This window comes from Muntiacus reevesi, chromosome X (genome assembly GCF_963930625.1).
Source record: "Muntiacus reevesi chromosome X, mMunRee1.1, whole genome shotgun sequence".
Lineage (NCBI taxonomy): Eukaryota > Metazoa > Chordata > Mammalia > Artiodactyla > Cervidae > Muntiacus > Muntiacus reevesi.
The window spans coordinates 39,592,567-39,612,366 of NC_089271.1; the positions used below are offsets into that span (position 1 = coordinate 39,592,567).

At 41.8% G+C, this 19,800-nt stretch overlaps 1 protein-coding gene across 5 annotated transcripts in view; it reads left to right on the forward strand.

Moving 5' to 3' along the window:
- The first annotated feature begins 294 nt into the window (after window positions 1-294).
- Window positions 295-19,800, forward strand: part of USP9X (ubiquitin specific peptidase 9 X-linked) — a 115,874-nt gene continuing 96,368 nt past the window's right edge. For 2 of the 5 annotated variants that reach the window (XM_065916538.1, XM_065916537.1), the window contains exon 1: window positions 857-1,502. The gene's annotated coding sequence lies outside the window, so the exon portion shown is untranslated. Of the gene's footprint in view, window positions 495-855; window positions 1,503-19,800 lie in introns of those variants that run through there. The other 3 variants (XM_065916535.1, XM_065916534.1, XM_065916539.1) reach the window with 3 other exon arrangements.

The following is a 19,800-nucleotide window of genomic DNA, read 5'->3' on the forward strand; positions in this document are numbered from 1 at the left end:
TGGCTGGCCCTTGGCATCTCGCACCACGGCCCTCGCAAGGTACCCGCCCCGTGGGCCTGGCCGGCCCACACGTGTCGAGGGTCAGCTGTGCCACTGGGACCCCCCCCCCCAACCGCTGCGAGCGCGACCGCCCAGCGCGCGGTCTCTAGATCCGCCACCCCTCCCCCCACAATCCCGGAAAAGGGGGGGAGTGGTGACGTCATCATCCGGGCACTCGGCGGCGGGGCCTCGGTTCACAATGGAACAAAAACAAGCGGCCCAAGTCAAACTCTGAGCGACGCGACTGTGGCTTGCGCGGTTAACTCTGTCTTGTCCACGCACCCTGCCAATCCTGACATCCCAGTTCCTTCTCCGGCGTGCCAGAGCCTTTCGGGTCTCCCCGCCCCCGCTTCTGCTCGTTCTGCCCCTTCTACCCTCACACCGCCCCGGAGGCGAGGGGCATGGAACAGTTCCTGGCCGTAGTACAACCCTGGAGGGCCCGACCGAAATAAACGGTACTGTTTGAAAAATCTTGACCGCATTTTCCTCCCTTCCCCCAGCCCGGCTCCTCGAATTCCAAGCGTCTCTCGCCTGGCCCGACTTTTCCCGAGGCAGGAGCCATTCTTCCCCGACGGAAGACCGCCCCGGCTGGACGGGGGAGAAGGAGCCGCCGAGCGAGAAGGGGGGTGGGGTGAAGGAGGAGGAGGGCTCAGGGGCTGGCCCCGTGAGGGGTGGGGCTTGGCGAGGGCGGGGAACCTCGGGTCTGGGCGGTGCTGGGGCTTGCAGGAGTCTGCGCCGTCGCGCTGCTGCCTCCGCCGCCGCCGCCACTGCTGCTGCCACCGCTACCGCCGCCGCCACTGGCCGAGCGGTTTTTTTTTTTTTTTTTGGTTTGCCGGATCCGCCATATTGAAGAGGACGGGCATCCGCGGCTGCGGAAGCTAGTCTCCGCCGCCGCCGGAGCCGCAACCTCCCTGCACCCGGCCCGTCCGGGCCTCTGCTGCGCGGAGCCCCTCCCCGTATCGCTCAGCTCATAGGCCTCGCGGGAGGCGGTTGCTTCTGCGCCCGGTGCTTCGCTGGGCGCCGGGTGCTTGGAGCAAGCCGCAGCAGAGCGAGCAGGCCCGGAGCGGGGACAGAGGCGGCGACCAGTGGAAGGTGAAGCCTCCACTGCGGGAGGAGGAGCAGGAGGAGGTGACGCAGGAGAAACGCACCGCCCGGAGCCCGTCTGCGCTCAGAAAGAGCCTCAGCCCGAGGCGAGGAGGGGGAAGAGGCCCGCCGCCGGCTGAGGAGGAGGGGGAGGAGGAGGCGGCCGCGGCCACCTCTGCTGCAAGGCGGGCGCGGCGAGCAGCGAATTCCGGTGCCCCTGTGTAGTTCCCCGGTCCCTACGCCTACGGTCCTTCGACACACTTTGTCGCCCGTCACCCTTGGGCCTGGGATGCACCCAGGGTCGGCCTTGTCCCGGGACTGAGCCTTGATTGTCGCCTCCGCGTGTCTTGCTTCTTAAGAGAAGACGCCTGTGTCGTGCGGTGAGTAGCCAGCAGCGCCGGGACGACGCGCTTTTCCGGGGCCAACAGCTGGATCGAGGGGAGGGGAGGGGAGGGGAGGGGAGGAGGAGGGCGAGGGGGTGTGCGTGTGCGCGGTTTTTCTCGCCGCGGCCGCAGGCCGGGCCAGGGGCTTCCGGGTCCCGGTCTTGGGCCTCGGGCGGGGCGGGAGCGCGCGGCGCGGGTGGGGGCGCGGGTCCCCGTTCCACGCCGAGCCGGCGTCCCGGGAGCGTGTCTGTGTGTTTTGGACTGTAAGGGAAAATGGCTGACGGCTCCGTCCCTCCCCCCTCCTCCCCTTCCCGTCCTGTCTGGGGCCGAGTCGGAGGATGGAGTCTCCGGGCGCGGCGTGCAGCCCCCGCATCCGCAGCCCACGGCCAGGTCGGCGCCGGGGGCTCGTCGACCCCAGGCCTCGGGGCTTGCAGCCCGGCGCTCGGCGGGCTTGCAATCGCTCTCTTTCCCGGTCTCGTTCCACTTGACACCAAACGCCATTACTGAGGTGGAGTGATTTGGAGCCGTAGAGCTAGGCCTCGGCTACGCCTGGCTATCGGGCCCGCCGACTTGTCCACCTCCCCCCCACCCTCCCGTGATAACCCGCAGCTTCTCCTGGGCCCTGGGGTCTTGGAGCCGGAGCCGGGTTATCGGCCTCCTCCACCTCCCTCATTTACGGAGGGCTAAAGCTGCGGAAGATGTTTTGATGCAGAAATCGCTTCCCAGCGAGCTTGGACCCACCACCTTGATATTTTTAACTGTTTCTGAAAAAAAAAAAAAAAAAAAGTACTAGCATGTGCGAGTTGGTTAATGATAAAACCTTCGGATTCTTGTGACGTGAGGCTTCGGATTTGAGAAATGGTATATTTTTCATTCATTGTGAAATATTCAAGAGTTATGGAGCAGGTGTATACGTGTTTTGCAGTATTTGTATGGATTTCTGGGGCAACTGGAACTTACCCGGGGATTTTTAAACTCTTCAACAGAATCTGCTTAAATTAAGCTTGTTATTATTTGGAAGTTCCATACTTAAAATGTTAATTGGGTTTTCCGTCCTGCAGTTTACAGGTGTGTATAATTTCTTCAGATTGTCTTTGAATGTAACTGAGCGGGTTCTTGGTTAAATAGTCACGCTTCATTTCGAGGCGAGGGAAAAGACTTTTGCAGCTTTCTCTGACCTGGAAACCCTCGAGTCCCCCTGAATCTGCCTAACATTGGTAAACCTTAACTTTTGAGGAAGAATTTGGGAGTCTTTGATTAAAGAAACTTTTTAGCAGGTACTTAACCTCTTTTGGAGCGCATTATCCATTCTTAGTGATTATATGGTAAGGACTCCTTAACCGTGACTCGCTTGGCTTTGTTAATCCGTACACTTGAACTTAAAAATAGAGACTACAAACTCTTTTTTAAATCTTACTGGTGTACTGATTCGGTGGGCTGCCATTTTGGTTTTACCAAATGCCTTCATAGTTCTGAAAGGTTTATGCATTAAATGTACAAAGATGTCAACATTCTCAATTTGATAACCCATGTGCTTTGTCATACTTGTAACAGCGCTTGGATTAGAGTGAAAAACATTTGGAATTGATACACCAAGGGCGAACTCAAAATTTCTGATAGCTTATTAGGTTTTGTTTTCTCTCATTTAAAAATGATCCTTTTGAACTATACGTGCTTTTTTCCTTCTACCCTGTTCCCTATATTTTTTGCAAGAACACAATTTGTAACTCAACCTGTTATCTTAATGTTCTCTTGCCGTTTCTTTTGTTTGCTGACCTTGGTAGTTTCTGAGAGAGAAAATTTCTGGAGGGATTAAATAGCAGCAAAAACCATACAAGAATCTATGAATCTAGAATCTGAGAATCTAAATTCTTAAGAAAGTAACTTTGAAGGGCAAGTGTTACCTTTCATCAAATTTCTGGAATCCCTTGGTGTTAAATAGTTTTCTTGTTTTATCGATGAAAATGCTTCAGGAGGATTTACTTTGGATCTTTTTTTTTAACCCAGGCTTTTGAAATAAATTTTCTGATATCTCAAGAAAACGAGATATTTTATGCATACCTGCTTAAAGATAATTCTTCTGATATGATATTAATAATGCAGCTTCATTTTTGAAAATGGATTTTGCTCATGAATTTGCTAGTCCTCAAGTTCTTGATTAGTTGGACACAGCAAGCATTCTTTCTTTTAGCTCATTGTTTCGTAAGCTTATTGTTTGTTTCATAACAATTTTTGTTCTTTCAGAATTTTTATATTGTAACCAAACTTTGTTTAAATCAGGTTAAAAGAAAGTTGTTTTAAAGGATTAGTTCTCTTATAAATGTTTTGGACAATTACAGGGGTAGGGGAATTTTATTCTGTGGTTGTGGAGCTAGTTGGTGTGTTTTTTTTTTTTTTCCTTAATTTTAAGCAGTGTAATGCTTTTATTTAGCCTGCATTATATTTTTCTTAGTGGTGGTATGTTTTCTGAATCTTGAAATATTTTCCCCCAAAATTTGGAAAATGGGGTTTTAGTTTCTATGTAGTTCTTTGAGGAGCTGTATCTTCGAAAGGTACTGTATTTATTGTTAAATTCTCTTCTAATTTTAACATTGAGTCTAACAATGTTTAGAAAAGGTTTAATGCGTTGGACCTCAACCCTGACTGTACATTAGAATAACTTAGGGAAGTTTTTTTTGTTTTTAAAAACAAAACAAAAATTAATGCCTGGGTCCTGCTCCCAAAGACTTATTAATTGGTCTGATGTGGGCCCTGGGCAGAGGTGTCTTTTAAAAGGATTGTGGGTGATTGTCACGCTGTCAGGGTTGAAAAACCAGTGTTATTGCTGGTAGCATGTTCTTACTGAACTTTCTAATGGATAAATAAGATAGTTTTTTCTTCCTTAACTGTTTTCCATTATCACAACAATTGTCATCTGTTGAATTATGTGCCAGGACTATGTTAAACACTCCATTTGACACCTCATGTGGATATTAAATATTATTTCCATTAAACAAAGGACTAAGGTCTGTTAGGTTCAAGTAGTGGTGCTTCGACTACTCTGCCTTGTTAATAAAATGATGCCAATTTTTTTTTTTATGGGACTTTTGTTTCCTGTACCAGAGAGGCTTTAGATTAAAATTTTAATAAAAATATAATAGTCTGCAATTTTGGAAATATCTTGATTGACTAAGGGAAATGCTAAAACTCTGCTGCAAATAGGTTCTTCCTTCCCCTTCCATATGTTTCCCAACACGTTCAGGTTGATCGTTTAGTTGGTGGATCTGTTTATGACTAAAATAACGTAAGGCAACTTAAGATTTCTAAAAGATGCAACATCAGACATTTCTTTCCCAGCAATTTATTTAAATCATCCTGTAAGTGAACATTTAGTATCATGTGAATTTCTGTTACCTCAATTTGAGAACTCTTGAGTTTTACTTACCTTAGTTTAAAATCAGAGTAATTTTCACAAAAAGATTTTCAAAATGAAGGGTTTTATTTTGCTTTTTTTTTTTTTTTTTGCAGTATTGGTTGATAATTTTATGGGATGAATGAAATAGCAATAACACCTTTATTTGGTGTTTCTTTTAATTCCCTTGGTCCATTGTGCTAAAATTCTATATGAGAAGGCTGCTAATACAGAGTCTGTGAGCATCCTTAAGGTGTCACACGATTTGTCACAGATCTGTTACATTAATGATCACTGTCGTCCTATTTTCTATGCTGTAGGGTCCATTATAAGGAAAAAAAACTATCACGAAAGGTCTGATATTGGAGTTTGAATTTATTGTTCAGTTATTACTGTTGCATATAAAGTAATGATCAATGTAGTACGCTTTTAAGGAATACAGTGTGAAAAGGCATACTGTTAAGATGAGATACGTTACATAAATTTTTTTCTTCAAATGTGCCTATGCTAGTCTTTTGGGCCTCAGCACACACACACACTCTCTACATGCATTTCATAGCTAGTGGGTTTCCAGTTCTACAGTCACTGTCTAACAATTTTCTAGTTGAGCTGTGTATCAGAATCACCTGTGCAGCTTTTTCAAAATGTATTTGCTTGGGTCTTACTCTCTGGAGATTATAATTGAGTAGATGTGAGGTAGCAACTGGCATTTAAAGACTAAGAATATGATTCTGATGAGCAGCTAGGTTGTTTTTTGGCAATGCATTTTAGAAAAAGGGAAAATGAGATTCTGAGTTAACACACATATTTATTTATTATCTCTTACTGAGCATCTCCGTAGAGTTAGAGTTTCAACTTTAATACTAACATTATTAATACCTGTTAAGGCATTAGTTTTCTTTTCATCAAATATTTATTTGGCATCTACCACGTGCCAGGCACTGTTCTAGAGATTACTGTTTGGAAGCTTTTGTTATATGAAATGAGGGCCATTGGACTAGCTGGTGTCTAAAGTCCTTCCTAGCTCTAATTTTATTATTCCTTATTGTGCTTCATAGAAGGGGCCTTAGTTAAGTTGTAAGAAATATGCTGGGGCTCCTCTGGTGGCTCAGCGGTAAAGAATTCGCCTGCAATGCAGGAGCCATGAGTTTGATCCCTGGGTCAGGAAGATCCCCTGGAGGAGGGCATGGTAAGCCACTCCATATTCTTGCCTGGGAAGTCCCGTGAACAGACGAGCCTGGCGGGCTACAGTCCATGGGGTCACATAGAGTCAGACACGACTGAAGCGACTTGAGCACGCACGCATGCAAGCAATATGCTTAGTTATGGTTCAAGTCAGTGGAACTTGCCTTTTACCTTTTATTCTCTTTAAGTAAATTAAATAGAATTTCCCTATGAATGCCAGCCTTCTCCAGTGAGCCCAAATGTCAAGTACAGCGGACATGTATTCTTTCAGTATTGGGTTTAGAAATAGCCGTACTTAGGATGCTTTTAATTTGGGGCCAGTAACTACTACATACTCTGGTGTCAACTGTTATTTTACCATTGATGTTCTGTCAGTTATCTCTGCACTGCTTGTATTTTTTTGTCTTACTTATTTTGTTCAGATGCTTTGATTAATTTTATTAGCTCAAATTCTTTCTGGGTTGGTGGCATCTATCTGATCACATTCAAGATCCTAAGTCATTGACATATGCCTGGCACGTAGACTTTCAATAATTATTTGCACTTAACTTGACCAAAATAATCCTTCTGTGATGAGCAGTCCTGGAAGGATCTAGTCAAACTCCTTGTTTTTCAGGTGTGGAACATGGCTCAACAGACTAAGTAACTTCACTAAGATAGTGTGCATAGACTAGCTTCTGTGTGAAGCTATTTCCATATCTAACAAGCCACGTTGATTACTGAATTCTTTGGATTCCATAACCTTTGTAGTCATTCAAAATTCACACTTAAAGTCTTTTCTTAATAATGGATAAATAAGGTCAGAGATTCTGTCCTTCACCTTTGTGTATTACAGAACACATAGAATAACATTGTTTACCGGGACTTCCCTTGGTGGTCCTGTGGCTAAAACTCTGTGCCTCCACTGCAGGGGACATGGGTTCCATCCCTGGTGGGGAACTATAAGATCCCACATGGCTCATCGTGTGGCCAAGAACAAACAAACCCTCCAAAACAAAAAGAAACCTCCCCCCGAGATTGTAAACAATAACTTTGACTGCCTGAATGGCAAAATTTGGGGGAATGTTTGACTCCTCATGTCTAGAATGGCCTATACAAAATTGATGTATCATATTATGGCCCTTTTCTGTTTATCTTTTCTGTAACTGATCAGTCGTGTACACTTTGAATACTTTAGACTAATTGGCCAACCATTACTGAAGAATTGTTTTCCTTGGGACAGCTTTGGGCTGGTTGTCTTGGATCCGATCCTCTGCTACAGAGCCTATGAAGTGGGAAGAGAAGAAAATTTAGAAAGAAAAGGAGTAGGAGAAACCTTTTTTTCCTGTCAATTAAAATTAATGTCCATTTCCTTCATACTGACTTTGGTGATTATTAAGAGTTGTAAGTTTAGGTGGTTGGTTTCCTCTCTGTGTTCTGGTCTTTTCTTTCAGCTGGCTACTTAGAACTTCTAAGTAAGTCTCCCCTGTTTAACTTGGATAAGGAAATGATGTGGTATTAGACCCATGTTCTGCCTGCCGCTGCTAAGTCTCTCCAGTCGTGTCCGCCGGTGCAGCCCACCAGGCTCCCCCCTCCCTGGGCTTCTCCAGGCAAGAACACTGGAGTGGCTTGCCATTTCCTTCTCCGCATGTTCTGCCTAGGTAGTGTAGAAAGATTTGGCCTCTCCTTGATAACACTGCCTGAGTTGTTTCTTGTAAAGGGCCAGATTGTAAATATTATAGACTTCAGTTTTTGCATTCTAAGAGGCAAAATCAAAGCTATTAGGTAAGTTTTTTGTTGATAAAATTTAAACTTTAATGATAATTGAGTACAATTAATTGTAATTCTGGTCTAATGAGAGGCATAGAATGGGGGGAAGACTAACAATACAGCATTTTCCCTATTGGGACTTTAAAGTTCATATGCTCTGCCATCAGGTTGACCCTGTGTGAAATCCATTCTCAAGTTTGGGCTGTACAAAAACGGGAGGCTAGGTTTGATCTGTGATTGTAGTTTGGCAGCCCTGGTGTGGAGCATTGGTTCTCAAACCTGGAGGGCTTGTTAAAACAGATTGCTGGGTCCTGCCTCCAGAGTTTGATTCAGTAAGTATGGGATGGGGCCCGAGAACATGCATTTCTAACAACTCCCAAGCATGGAACTACTCTTGGAGAATTACTGGTTTAGAGATGAAATCCAGCATATCCTAATTTCCTTCAGGTTAATAGCTTTGTCTAATTTTTTTGAGTATTTTTTATTTTGTTTTGCTTTGTACTTTAAATTCAATGATTACATGTGAAATGCCTGTTGTGTAGTGTTATACCAGGTAACAGATACACAAGGTGAACAAAACAGAGTTGTCCCCATTATATATACTGGTTGGAGGGAGTTTAAAAATTAATTTTCACAAACCCTTTAGAACTGGAGTCTGGGGACAAAGAGCACCATTTTAAAAGCCAGTGCAGTGGTGTTTGATACTCATGTTAAAGGAAAGCTAAATTGGAAAGGTTCATGATCAAAATATTCATCAATTTGATTTCTGAGGGGATAATATTCTGTTTAAATGAATTTTTCAAAACCCCCAAACTTGCTTTTAAATACTTAAAACCAATTTATTATTTGATGGAAAGCTTTCTAAAGATGTTATGTGCTTTTTTTAAAATTATCTGATTATGAAATTACTGTTTTCTATTCTGTTTAAAAGTTTGGGTGGCATAAGAGAATGAAAGCAAGGAGCAAAACACACAGACTCCACCCCCTGATAATGTCGTCATGTAGAAGCAGCCTTGCTATTAGCTGTGTGTTAAAGGCTCTCGTCACATGATCAGTTTATTAAGTCGTGTTTGCTCCTGTCCTGCCTCCACTTCTGCCTCAGGACTTCAGAGTGTGCTGTTTGTTCATCCTCGAAGACGCTGTTTTGGGTCCCTCCTCACTCTGCTGCTCCTTTTTAAGATGCTGCTTTGGTAAATATTGCTCAAAAATCATGAAATTGATTTTAATATGATTTTCCAACTTTCCTGCTGTTTAAAACTTCTTTTCCCTGTCCTCTGTTCATTTGACTCAGGATTCTTGGTACACCTTGTGTGAGTTCCCACTTCGGTTGCCTTTTCTTCAATCCCCCTTTTAGGGGCTTTCTGTTCTTTGCTAGTGGGAGTAACATCGGGAGTATAATTTAACTATTTTTGGCCTGTTTCATTTTAGGTATTTCTTCTTTGGTGGCTATTGAAGTTTAAGGATGGTTCGCATATACACCAAAAAGGTCCCAGACTGTTTTGAATTAAATTTTTTTTTTTTCCTTAAGCTATCTCACTTTCTCAATGTTTATTTTCACTTTTGTCAGTCCTGGTTCCAGTCTTATTTCCTCCTCCCCCCCGCCCCACCCTTTAAACTGTGCTGTGGACTGGGAAAGGAGGTAAGAGTTAATAATCTAATTGTGTGTGTGTGTGTGTGTATATAGAGTGTGAATTTCTTCCAAGAACTTTGAGCTCTGCTTCCTGTTTCTGTATTTTTTCCATTGAAACATGTTAGTCCTCAACGGTGATACATAAGATTTTTGTATACTCAGTACTTTAATACACTATGTATTAACCTCCCTCTTTTTTTTCTTTTTTGGTGGGGGGAGCTGCACTGGGTCTTTGTTGTGGTACATGGACTCTTCCTTAGTGGTACGAGGGAGTCTCTGGTCGTGGTGCATGGGCTTAGTTGCCCCGAATTATGTGAAATCTTAATTACCTGATCAGGGATTGAACCCACATCCCCTGCATTGGAAGGTAGATTCTTAACCACTGGACCACCAGGGAAGTAACCTCCCTTCTTTAAGTCGCGTTCAGACTTCTGTCCATTAGCTGAAATGAAGCAAATGTCTTTTTATTGCATGGTGGTAACCTGGTGGGCTGCCGTCTATTGGGTCACACAGAGTTGGACACGACTGAAGCGACTTAGCAACAGCAGCATTGCCTGTCTGAGAACAGTTCTGTTTCGGCAGTTACGCTACATTTGTACAGTACTGTCTTGTATGTTAATTTGCAAATTCAATTGTATTTTGCCCCTTTAAAAATGAGTAGGAAAACAAACGTGCATCAGCTTGGGGCTCAAACCTAATGTCTTTGAGGCAAGGAACTGATTGGGGATATGAATCTTTAACCTTAACTGGATTAGGTTCTGCTCATTGGTTATGTTGGTTGACTTTGTTCAATGGTGAATGAAATAATTAGAACAAAATAGGAAATTAAGTATGGTAAGTATGTAATAAAGCTTATATGTGAAAGGTGAAGTGTAATTAGGGATTTTATAATACTTTCCTTTACTCTGACAAAGTTGGAAAGACCGCTATAAACATGTGAATCTGTTGTTTGGCTCTGAAAGATTTGACTTTTGTCATATTTTCAGGAATGCATTAGGTATGAAAGGAGGGTACTGACTATATACAGCGTTTGCCCGGACTCTTGTGGAAATGACTACAGAAAGTCTCGTTTTCTTATATTTAACCTGTGTATATACGTTTACCGTGTTCCCTGTACACAGATATCAATCAGTTACCAAAATTCTTTTTGTTGTTGCTGAATGTAATTGACATACAGTATTAGTATCAAGTGTACAATATAGTTATCCAAAATTCTTGAGAGTTTTTAACTTGAAGCATGCTGAACTGGGGTGAGAGAGACTGTGAGTCTGGGCTGAGGCTCGGAGAAGCCCAATGGAGTCTCTGTCTTATAATGAATGTCATTATCAGAGCTACCTGTCAGCTATCTTGAATTGCTTCTACTGGAAAATCCCATGGACAGAGGAACTTGGCAGTCTACAGTCCGTGGGATTGCACGGGGTCAGACACAACTGAACACACGCACAGTACACAAGGATCACCTTAGTTATCCTCAGTGCACCATGGGAAGAAGAATCATGTCAGTGAAAGGAGACTGATGGAAAGATTCTTTGGCTTCTGTTCATCTGTCGTTGCTGTTTAGTAGCTCAGTCATGACCGACTCTTTTGCAACCCTAGGGACTGTAGCCCGCCAGGCTCCTCTGCCCATGGGGAGTCTCCAGGCAAGAATACTGGAGTGGGTTACCACTCCCTACTCCAGGGGAGCTTCCCAATCTAGGGATCGGCTCTTGTGTCATTGGCAGGCGGATTCTTTACCACTGTGCCACCTGGGGGACCCCTTTGTTCATCTACACAGCCCCAAAAATCAGGTTCTTCAAGTACCTCCATTTCTCTTCCTTCTCTCGTCCCAAATATCGCTCAAAACTCTTACCATGTCAGCTTTATCCAAATAGGTCATTTTGGTGTAATTGCCATCTACTTTTCAGAGGTTACTTCTTGTTCTCCCACCTAATCAAACTATTCATAGTTGATGTGGATGCTCTAGTCTTTGCAGTTCCCGTGGCTGTACTTTTGGAACTCTATCTCCCCTTTGTGGCTAGCCTGCCACCTAGCTCACAAGCCACCTTCATGAACTATTTTCTGATTCTCTATAGTAGGAAGTAGTATTTATTTTCTCCCTCGTAGCTTAGTCGGTAAAGAATTTGCCTGCAGTACAGGAGACCTGGGTTCAATCCCTAGATCGGGAAGATCCCCTGGAGAAGAAAGTGGCAACCCACTCCAGTATTTTCGCCTGGAGAATCCCGTGGACAGAGGAGCCTGGTGGGCTACAATCCATGGAATCACAGAGGAGACACAACTGAGTGAGTGAGCATGCATATACGCACGCATGGCTGAAGATAAAAGTGGTTTAGGGGGAGTGGAGTAAGGGAAGGAGGTACCTGAGACTTTACTTATATGAGGATGATGCTTTGGTTTCTGTATCACTGAATGGAGTGCGTGATAAGTCGCTTCAGTCGTGTCTGACTCTGCTACCCTATGGACTGTAGACTGCCAGGCTCATCTGTCCGTGTAATTTTCCAGGCAAGAATACTGGAGTGGGTTGTCATTTCCTCCACCAGGGGGATCTTCTCAACCCAGGGATTGAACCCGTGTCTCTTTATTTCTCCTGCATTGGGAGACAGGTTCTTTATCTTTACCACTAGCGCCACCTGGAAAGCCTTTAAAAAACAGTACTTAGCTAAAAACCTTTATTATCTTCCCTCCCTTTAAACTCTTTTTTCCCCCACTCTCTCCACTGAGAGCTTCTTTCTGTTCAGATCTATTGAACGATCATCAGGAGAAAGGAATCTGTATTATAGAATGACTTTCTCAATGTGGCTCCACTACTTAAACAGTGGATTCTCAAAGTACATGCCTTTTTATATATATGTAACCAACCCTTTCCCTCAACATGTAGGGGACTAGAATCTGACTGGCATCCAGTTAAGTGTTAACTGTAGGCTCTCCATGATTTGTATAGGTGATATTTTACAGCTTTTTAAATAGATTGATACACAAAATAGATGAATAATGTTATTGTTTAAATAGTTGCAATAACCCCAGTGACTCCTATTTTGGAGAGTTTTTTGTTTTAAAAAACTTTTCATATTGTGAAATGAAAATGACGTAGTCAGTGAAAGTGTACTAGGTTTGGAGTCAGAAGGGCTGTTGTAGTTGAGTATCCCCCTCTATATGTTAAATCACTTAACTAACCTTGTGAGTCCTCACTACACTTATCTGTAAAACCAAGGTGTTGGATAAGAGATGACTTAAGGAACTTTATTTTTTTTAAGTTAGTAAATTTTATCTGTATCCCTAGAGATGTGGAAAAAACTGGAGTCTTACAGAAGAGACATTTTCAAGTAAAGGAACATCGGAAAAGTTTTTTTTTTTTTTAAGAGTTAATAGGCCTAAGCTTATTAGCTAGCATGGGATTGACAAGTAGGGAGAGATAATGTAATTTGAATTTTTCCTCACCCTTGTTTTTGGTTGTGCGTGTGTGTGTGTGGAGGGCTTTATTTTATTTAGTATCCTGTGGGTTAATTGTGCTTGTCCAACAGCTTGTAGTGTGAATTTAGCCAGAGGTGTAATTTCTTGGCTGGCAGAGCAGCTTAAAAGTTTGGTTAAGTTTTCACCTGAAGTCTGCTGCTGCTTTTGCTAAGTTGCTTCAGTCGTATCCGACTCTGTGTGACCCCATAGACGGCAGCCCACCAGGCTCCCCCGTCCCTGGGATTCTCCAGGCAGAACACTGGAGTGGGTTGCCATTTCCTTCTCCAATTCGTGAAAGTGAAAAGTGAAAGTGAAGTCGCTCAGTCGTGTCTGACTCTTAGCGACCCCATGGACTACAGCCCACCAGGCTCCTCCATCCATGGGATTTTCTAGGCGAGAGTACTGGAGTGGGGTGCCATTGCCTTCTCCGCATCTGAAGTCTAGATTAAGCTTTAAGAAAGTATGCAGATAAATATAGTAGCAGTGATTTTTGTCTGGCACAGATGGTTTCAGAGAAAATGTTGATAACCTTGGGTTTTTTGTTTTTTCATCACTTTAAGTAGCAAAAGAAGCTTATCGTTTTTATTGTTTATCAGTAGGCCAGTCATTCTTACACTTACTAATCTCAGGACCCATTTATAATTATCAAGGACCCCAAGGAGCTTTTGTTTCTGTGGAGTTCTGTCCATTGATGCTTATTACTATATTAGAAACTAAAACAGAGACATTTAAAAACTTTGTGTGTGTTTGAAAATAAAATTCATTGCATGTTAATGTAAATAATACTTTCATGTAAAATAACTTCCAAAACAGAAATTAAAAGTGACATTTAAAAAATGTTTTTGCAAAATTTCATATCTGACTTAATTAAAAAAAAAGAAAAAAGATGGAGTCTCTGTCTACTACTTTCTTCAATTTGTACATCATATAGACTGGAAGAACTCCACTGTATACTCGAGAGAATGACAGTGAAAATGGCAAATAATGTCATATTATTTGTGAAAACAATTTTGATCCATTAGATCTACTGAAAGGCCCTTAGTGGACCACACTTTGAAAACCAGTGCGTTAGACTCCCAAGGGAAGTTTGATATTATCTTTTGAGTGGCTTCCCTGCTCTCTAGGTTTACTTTTTATTTTTTGGCCTTGTGGTGCAGCATCTGGAATCTTCATTCCCTGACCAGGGATCAAACCTGTGTCCTCTGCATTGGCAGCACAGGGTCTTAACCATTGGACTGCCTGGGAAGTCCAATATGTGTCTCTTTGGTATACACCTAGAAGTGAAACTGCTGGATTGTAGGGTATATGTGTGTTTAACTTTAGTAAATACTGCCAAATAGATTTCTCAAGTATTTGTACTAGTTTAGAATCCTACCATCAATGTAGTTGATGTTCTTCCTTAGCACTTAGTATTGTTGATCCTTTTAAGTTTGGCCATTTGGGTGCAGATTTAGAAATATCTAATTGTGACTTCAGTATCTATTTACCCGTGTTTAATGATGATAGAACTTTTTCCATATGCTTATTGGTCTTTTAAACTCTATTTATTGGTCCATTTAATTCTTTCTTACCTGTAAAATTGAAGCTTGGCCAGTCGATGACTTAAGTCTCTTGCAAGGGCTTCCTTGGTGGCTCAGTGGTCAAGTAGTCTGCCTGCTAATGCAGGAGACATGGGTTCGATCCCTGGTCTGGGAAGATCTTACATGCCACAGAGTAAGTAAGCCCGGTGCACCACAACTATTGAGCCTGTGCTCTAGAGCCCAGGAGCCACAACTCCTGAAGTCCACACCCCCTGGAGCCCATACGAGAGAAACCCCCACAATGAGACTAGAGAAAACCTTCACAGAAGTGAAGATACAGCACAGCCACACACACCCCCCCACACACACTGTCTTGCTGCTCAAAATCACTAGTTCAGTGAATAAGAGATTCTTTAAGATGAACTAGTAATTGATCTAGTAGTAACAAAGAGGATAAACATTCCTGTGATAATTTAAAGCATAATTGTGCGTTTTATGGCTTTAGAATATGTCTGGAAATATGTTTGCACGTGAGAGATTGAATACTTCCAATTAAAATACGACCTTTAGAAATAAACTGAGAAGACAAGAAATAACAAGTGTTGGTGAGGTTTTGGAGAAAAAGGAGTGTGCAGTGTTGGTGGGGTGTACATTGGTGCAGCCACTGTAGGAAATGGTATGGAGGTTCCTCAAATTACAAACAGGAACTACAATATGATGCATCAATTCTACTTCTGGTATTTTTCCTAAGAAAACGAAAACAGTAGCTTGTAAAGACGTATACACCCCCATGTTTATTGCAGCATTATTTCCAATAGCCAAAATATGGAAGCAACTTAAGTGTCCCATTGATAGATAAATGGATAAAGAAATTGTGGTATGTTTGTATATACTACTTGGCCATAAAGAAGAATGGAATTTTGTCATTTGTGACAACATAGATGCACTTTGTGGGCAATATGCTAAGTGAAATAGGTCAGAAAGGCAGAAACCTTATAATTTCTCTTGTATGTGGAATCTTAAATGAATTGAAGTTCACTGATATTGGGAACAGATTGATGATTACCAGAGGTAGGGAGTAGGATGGGAGAAATGGGTGAAGGACGGGCAAAATGTAAAAACATTTTAAAAAAAAGTATGTTTGTTATCATAAAAGCTATAAACCAGGAAGCTTATTCCATTCTCCGTTTGTTCAGGACTGTCCAGGACTTTTATTTTTAATGCATCCTAATAAATGTCGCTAAGCTTGTGTTGCATGCTCATTTGCTTCAATCATGTCCAACTCTTTGTGACCCCACGGGCTACAGCCCACCAGGCTCCTCTGTCCATGGGTTTTCCCAGGCAAGAATACTGGAGTGGGGTTGCCATACCCTTCTCCAGGGGATCTTCTGAACCCAGGGATCGAACCTGCATCTCCTGAGTCTCCTGCATTGCAGGTGGGTTCTTTACCACTGAGCCACCAGGGGAGCCCAGGTTGGCTATTGTTTTTTTGTGTGTGTGAAATTCAGTTATGAAATACATTTTAAAGAATTTGCTTGCTGTCTGTACCTTTAGTGGGGAGGGAGCTAGACTAGTGAATTCCTGAAGGGCAGAAACTGTGTGTTATTTATTAGTCTATCTTTTCAGGGTCTGGCACAGAGTTGCTATTCAGTAATGTCACCAAGATAAAACAAGTTATCTTTCTCATTGATATTTTATTCACCCTGCCTTTATTTAACAAGATTTCACCTATATAAACATACTTTAAGGAATAGGCAGGGATAGAGATAACTCTTGCATACCCTTAACACTACTGATTTGTTTTAATAAGACTGCATGTTTTACCACCAGTGAACTTTTTGTATAGACCAAATTTTCTTTGTTATAATTTTGCATCTAGGGACTTTCCTGGTGGTCTGGTGGTTAAGACTCTGTGCTTCCACTGTACAGGGCACAGATTTGATCCCTGGTCAGGGAAACTAAAATCCTGCATGCCATGGCATGGCCAAAAAATATATCTATATTACATCTGATGACAGCGGGGGAGAACCAAGGTTGTGGATGCTACCCAGTTATGCATGCCATCAGCCTTATTTGGTAATTGGTGCTGGTCTTTTGTTACTCTGAACTACACTGCCTTAGGTTCCTCTGTCCCTGCACACGTTTATTGGGTTGGCCTGCTACTCATCCTTGGGCTTCCCTGGTGACTCAGCGGTAAAGAATCTGCCTGCCAGCTTCTGCCAGTACAGAAGATGAGGGTTCGATCCCTGAATTGGGAAGATCCCCTGGAGGAGGAGATGGCAACCCACTCCAGTATTCTTGCCTGGAAAATTCCATGGACAAAGAATCCTGGTGGGCTACAGTCCATGGGGTCACAGAGAGTCAAACATGACTGCGCACACACACACATAGCACCTATATATATGCATAAAATTTCTTTATATTCTTACAGCAACTTGAAAAGATAGCTACTATTATCCTCATTTTATATGTAAGGAAACCAAGATACAGATGTGAAGGAACTTGTCCGGTTTGGACACCTAGTAAATAACTGAGGCAGTTTGTCTTCATTCTATATTTTTAATCACTGCACTGTATGTCTGACTAAATGAGTTCCATTAGCGTTCCCCTTGTTATTAATTTGGCCGCCTTTTGCCAACAGCACGTAGGCATAAAATGTAGCTAAAGGGCCCTTAGCATGCAACCTCTCATTTTAAAGATGAGGTTCCCTTGCCTTTAGCACTTCTGCTGCTTATTTCATTTGTGATCTGTCAAAAATATTGCTAACCTCTGGCCTCTTATTTAAAGGTCTCAGTATACTAAGTGGGGGAGGTGCCATAATTGACATTAGAATGTTTTAAACTTTTTAATGTTTTCATGTTCAGTGACTTTATGTAGCTTCCTCTTTTGATTTGAGTATTAGCCTTCATGGTATACTGCAAGAATGTTATTTTGAACCTTTAGGATTAATTGTACACAGTCATGCAAACTTGAAAGGATAGCTTTTTTCTTATCTCTCTCAGTGGAGTCTACATGTATAAAACCATATTATAGAATAATGCAGTGTCCAATTAATGAATACATAAATAAAACATGTAACACACAATGGAATATTTTTCGACAGCAAAGAGAAATGATATGTGGTAAAACTTGGATGAGCCTGAAAACAGTCATGGTGAGTGAAAGAAGCCAGTCACAAGACTCCATGTTGTATGGTACCATTTATAAGAAGTATTCAGAACAGGCAAATCTATAAAGACAAAGAGTATCAATTAATTTGGGGCTAGGGTGAAGCAGGAGGGAATGGGGGTGATTGCCACTAATAGTATGGGGTGTCTTTTTGGGGTGATAAATATTCTAAAACTGATTTTGGTGATAGCTGTACAACTGTGAATAAACTAAATACAGTAGAACTATATCTCAAGACTTATTAAAAATTTATTATATGTAACCTCAGATGTAGTGAAGATAATCTCATTGACGAGAAGAAATTTCAAATTCTTGGTTTTTCAAATTCTTTACATTTGTGGTTTAGTCTTGAGAAGATTCAGGCGAAAAGAGTACTTACCTACTGTATGCACATTGAAAATGGTAATTATTGGCAATCTATCTGCCTTGTATAAAATGACTAAATGAAATTGAAGTCTCTTTTCAATTTGTTGGATCAACATATTCATGATGGGATTAGTAACTTTTAAGTGAAAGTGTCACTCCCTCAACTTGTGTCCACTCTGCCCGGCGGCAAGTCTCCTTTGTCTACGCAATTTCCCAGACAAGAATACTGGAGTAGGTAGCCATTTCCTTCCCCAGGGGATCTTTCTGACTCAGGGATCAAACCTGGGTCTCTAGCATTGCAGGCAAATTCTTTACAATCTGAGCCGCCAGGGAAGCCAAGTGTTAACTAATTTTGATAAAGATTGGTAAGAGTTGTTAATGAATAACTTTGAGTTGTTTATCTTAACCTGTCTTTTAACAAAGAGTAGACTGATAAGTAGGCATATGTTCTGTGATATTTGATATGGCACCGTGTCTAATATTTTAAGTCAGTCTTGCTCACTTGCTTTTTTATGAGTAGATTGATTTGTTTAGGGACTGAAATTTATTGAGACCTCGCATTCTTTTTAAGAATTTAGTAAAGGAATATTTAAGGAAAAGTATGTCTTTTTTTGAGAAGTGATTTGAGTTTATGTATAGTATAAATCCCCGTATTTTGAAGGATTATAATTTAGAAAGTGGTGAATATTATTAACGTTTGTTTCAGTGGGCAGAACTGTAAGCAGTAGTTGTCAGTGACAAGGGAAATAGACCTTAGACTCAATAAAAAAGAGACCTTGCTGAGAGCAGTGAGCTTTACAGTGTTATAACCGGAAACCTTCAAGGGAAAATGTAAATGTAGAATTTCCTACAATTGGAGCAGTTTCCAAATCTTCGTAGTCTTAGTCTTTGAGCGCCTCTCCCTGATGCCCTGCAAGGTTCTAGCCTTAAAACAAGTATCTCTATGGTGCCCTTTTTCTGCTCAATTTAGAAGAAGTATTTTCTTTTTAAAACAAGGCTTTTTCATTTTTATGATATTAAATATTAGTTATGTGTTTTTGGGTACCTGGATGACTGTCTTATGAGTCAAGAACTGCCACACCATCTCAGCACTTAATGATTGCTTTGTGTTTTTAATGTAATAACGGTTCAACTGTACAGTTTGGCAGATGAGAGCAACAGAAGCAGACCTAACACACAAATGATGTGTTGGTGTGAAGGAAAAGTGATGTTACAGCAAATCCTGTATAGAGACAGAGTGATGGGGTAATTTAAGTAGGAAAGCTGTATCTCCCGCGTGGTACGTGATGGTAGTAAGATAGCCATGCAGCACTCAAAGGAACCTATGCCCTAACAGTCAGCAATGTGCTGCCATCTGTCACATATTATTATTAATAGTTTTGTTTGTATTTAGTTTGTAAACTTGTTTTGTAGTAGAGCAGTAAGCATAAGGAGTTGAATTCTAATTTCATTTATGCACATATTTAAGCAGCCTTAAAATAGAAAGTAATTTAGTTTTTTTTTTTTAATACTGTTAAGGTAGAACCAGATTTGGCAAACTTGAGCCAGCTTAGTATATTATTGATGGAAATCTGATGCTTGGAGTCACATGACTGGAACTGGGGCTCCAATTCCATGTTTACCAGGTTATTTCCCTATTTACTAAGTGAAAAATATATTTATACTTAAAGGGGCAGTTCACTTGTTCATTATTTTACTCAAAAGATAGAAATTACTGAGTGTTACACGGTAAGTAACCTATGTCTTGTTACTGGTTTCTTTAGTTTTCCTATTGTAACATTTTCTTTAGAGCCAGCACAAATTCTGATAGGAATGCTGTACTATGAATTGTCTTACAGA